Consider the following 4187-nt stretch of genomic DNA (forward strand, 5'->3'; position numbering starts at 1 on the left):
TCAATTTGAACCAGGTCCTTTATCAAACATATGATTTTCAAGTTGTTGTAAACTTTTCTCCAGGAATATCAATAAATCCTGCCTCAACGACTTCTTCCAGCCCCCCACCGAATGACACCATTTCTTCTTCTCCTTTCTTCTTCTTCTTTATTGGCGTACACACCGCTTACGCGATTATAGCCGAGTTAACAACAGCACGCCAGTAGTTTCTTCTTTTCGCTACGTGGCGCCTTCCAACATATGATTTTCAAGTTGTTGTAAACTTTTCTCCAGGGATATCAATAAATCCTGCCTCAACGAATTCTTCCAGCCCCCCACCGAATGACACCATTTCTTCTTCTCCTTTCTTCTTCTTCTTTATTGGCGTACACACCGCTTACGTGTCAGAATACTTTCGCTAGCTTGGAGTGTTTTCGTCTATTCGGACAGTCAAAGTAGCACCTTTGGCAAGAGTTATCCTGCGTTGGATTTCCAGGCTGACATTGTTGGTGGTGTTTATGCTGGTTCCTAAACATACAAAATTATCTACAACTTCAAAGTTATGACTGTCAACAGTGACGTGAGAGCCAAGTCGCGAGTGCGACGAGTGTTTGTTTGATGACAGGAGATATTTTGTCTGGCCCTCGTTCACTGCCAGACCCATTTGCTTTGCTTCCTTGTCCAGTCTGGAGTAAGCAGAACTAACGGCGCAGCTGTACACTCTTATAAAAGATTGTACTTTCTCTATTAAGCTCTGCAGCTCGAATTATTTTCTCCAGCAGCAGGTTGAACAAGTCGCACGATAGTGAGTCGCCTTGTGTGAAACCTCTTTTGGTATCGAACGGCTCGGAGAGGTCCTTCCCGATCTTGACGGAGCTTTTCGTGTTGCTCAGCGTCAGTTTACACAGCCGTATTAGTTTTGCGGGGATACCAAATTCAGACATCGCGGCATAAAGGCAGCTCCTTTTCGTGCTGTCGAAAGCAGCTTTGAAATCGACGAAGAGCTGGTGTGTGTCGATTCTCCTTAGGGTCTTTTTCAAAATTTAGCGCATGGTGAATATCTGGTCGGTTGTTAATATGCCAGGTCTAAAGCCACACTGATAAGGTCCAATCAGTTTGTTGACGGTGGGCTTTAATCTTTCACACAATACGCTCGATAGAACCTTATATGCGATGTTGAGGAGGCTTATCCCACGGTAGTTGGCGCATATTGTGGGGTCTCCCTTTTTATGGATTGGACATAGCACACTTAAATTCCAATCGTTGGGCATGCTTTCGTCTGACCATATTTTACAAAGAAGCTGATGTATGCTTCTTATCAGTTCTTCGCCGCCGTGTTTGAATAGCTCGCCCGGCAATCCATCGCCCCCCGCTGATTTGTTGTTCTTCATATGGGTAATTGCTATTCGAACTTCTTAGTGGTCGGTCAGTGGAACGTCTGCTTCATCGGCATCGATTGGGGAATCGGGTTCGCCTTTGCCAGGCGTTGTACGTTCACTGCCATTCAGCAGGCTGGAGAAGTGTTCCCTCCATAATTTAAGTTTGCTCTGGGCATCGGTCACTAGATCACCTTTGGGGGTTCTACAAGAGTATGCTCCGGTGTTGAAACCTTCTGTTGGCCGCCACATTTTTTCGTAGAATTTTCGAGCATTTCTCCTGTCGGCCATTTTATCAAGCTCTTCATACTCACGAAATTCGGCCTCTCTCTTTTTCTGTCTGGAAATGCGTCTCGTTGCCATCTTCAACTCTTGGTACTTATCCCATCCTGCACGTGGCAGTCTGTTTTCTCTCCGCTGCGACACGGTATTCCTCGTAGTACCAGATGTTCTTTTGCATTCTCCGAAAACCAATGGTTTCAGTTGCAGCTGTACGTAAGGAGCTTGAAATGCCGTCCCACAGTTCACTTATACCGAGTTGTTGACGAGTGCTCTCAGAGAGCAGGAGTGCAAGCCGAGAAGAAAATCGTCCGGCTGTCTGTTGTGATTGCAGCTTCTCGACGTCGAACCTTCCTTGTGTTTGTTGATGTGCGATTTTTGCTGCACAGAGACGGAGACGTGTCTTCCGTCTACCACAACATGATCGATCTGGTTGGTGGTATTTCGATCCGGAGACAGCCAGGTAGCTCGATGAATTTTTCTATGCTGGAATCTAGTACTACAGATAACCATATTTCGGGCCCCGGCGAATTAGATTTTTTGACCAACTTCAATCAAACATACATAACACTATCTTGACATGTTACATTATGAAAATGGGCCCTGCTAGAATGCAACCAGGCCTACTTCTCATATAATACAATTTTAAATTCCATATGTTTCTTTCTCTTTGCAGAATACAAATCAATGAAGATATTGGAAAAAAAAACGTTGCTTAAATAGTGTATTTAAGATATGTCATTTCAAGTCTAAAATTGTCAAAATTAGACTACAAGTGTTCACGAATATTTGTGCTCCAATATCTATCTGAATTTTTACCGAAAATCTTGGTCAACCCGTGAGATATATATTCGGAGAGAATGTTTTTCTGATAATAATGTACCTATACGACAAAAATTCATAAAATCGGGTAAATTTTATCCTCAGCACCCTTATACCCAATATAAGGATTTCAGAGTTTTGGTTGATTTAGATATCTTAGCAAAATTATGTGAACGTCTAATATTGAATATACTATATTAAAGTTTAATAGAAAAAATTGTAAAATTGGTCAAAGGATTATCCCAGCATAACTACATACTAAATAATTATTTTTGCTATCCTTGTAGACTTTATGAGGCATACGTCTCTGTAATGATTTCCCTTTCTCTGGCCGATTTTTATCGTACAAGGTGTGTTCCATAGTAAACAGGACAACAACGGCAAAATTAATTTATTTTATTCAAAACAGTCTCATTCTGCTTCAATACAGCTTTTTGAACGGTCCAAAAGCATGTCGAAAGAGTTTTTTAGCTCGTTGGCCGGTATGGCCGCCTGTATGCCGGTGCAAGCCTTTTGAATGGCCTCTACGTCTGCACAACGCTTTCCTTTGATGACCAAATGCATTTTTCCGAAAAGGAATAAGCTGCACGGGGCCATATATGGTGAATACGGGGAGTGGTTATTGGTTAAAATGTGTCTTCTGGTCAAATAATCGTCCTTCGAATGTTGGATTCTGAGCAATTTTTGGTCGGCAGTCAATTTGTGCGAAACAAACCGTGCACACACCTTTCGTAAGCCCAAATGTTCGGTCAAAATGCGATAAATCGATGTTTTGGAGATGTTCAATTCCATTTCCATGAATTTCAATGATGATTTCGGCTGATTTTTGATGAATTCAGGCACAGTTTCGATGGAATTTCCGGTGGTCACAGATTTTGATTGGTCCACATGTTGATCGTCATTTATGTCCTTACGACCACTTTGAAAACGTTGAAACCACTCGTGCACTCTGCCACGGCATAGGCAATCATCGCCTTAACTTTTTTCATCAATTGAAACGTTTCGGTAAAAGTTTTACCAATTTTTAAACAAAATTTAATGTTGGGTCTTTGTTCTAACACTTAAAACGCAATAACTTCACTTCCAATCGATGAAATGACATGAAATTCTCACTGGACAATCAATAAAGATAGCAGATTCTAACGCACCAGTCGACAAATAGATGGCGACACCAGGGGGCACTAGATTCAAAAAGTCCTGTTTACTTTGGAACACACCTTGTATATACCCAAAATATTAAGTTTAGCCTCTTTGGTTGGGCTTATATCAACACCTGACAACATTTCTCCACCTTTGAGTCACAAAAATTGCAAGAGTATAATATGATCGGTTACAACCGAACATAGTCCTTACTTGTTTTAATATACAGTTTTTCTAAAATCTGAAAATATTTTCCCGACTTTGATAGTAAAATACGAATGTATAAAATGTTCGGTTACGCCTCGACTTAGCTCTTCCTTACTTGTAAAGTTTGGTCTACACCTGAACGTATTTCTTCGTTTTTGATCCTCCAAATTAGGAGAAAATAAATTTTCGATTTAAACCGATCTTAGTTGGCCCTTCTTCACTTGTGTACTCAAAGAATATACTTACTGCATTGTTTTCTTCCCAGATAAAGCTGCATAATGTTTGTTATTTTACAGTTACGAGTTGAAAAGTTTTTTATTTTATAAAATATCTGTTCCATCTGGTTTTGATACTCCGATCAACTAAATAAATAATTCTGAGTAA

Source organism: Bactrocera neohumeralis, chromosome 6 (assembly GCF_024586455.1).
Source record: "Bactrocera neohumeralis isolate Rockhampton chromosome 6, APGP_CSIRO_Bneo_wtdbg2-racon-allhic-juicebox.fasta_v2, whole genome shotgun sequence".
NCBI classification, from domain to species: domain Eukaryota; kingdom Metazoa; phylum Arthropoda; class Insecta; order Diptera; family Tephritidae; genus Bactrocera; species Bactrocera neohumeralis.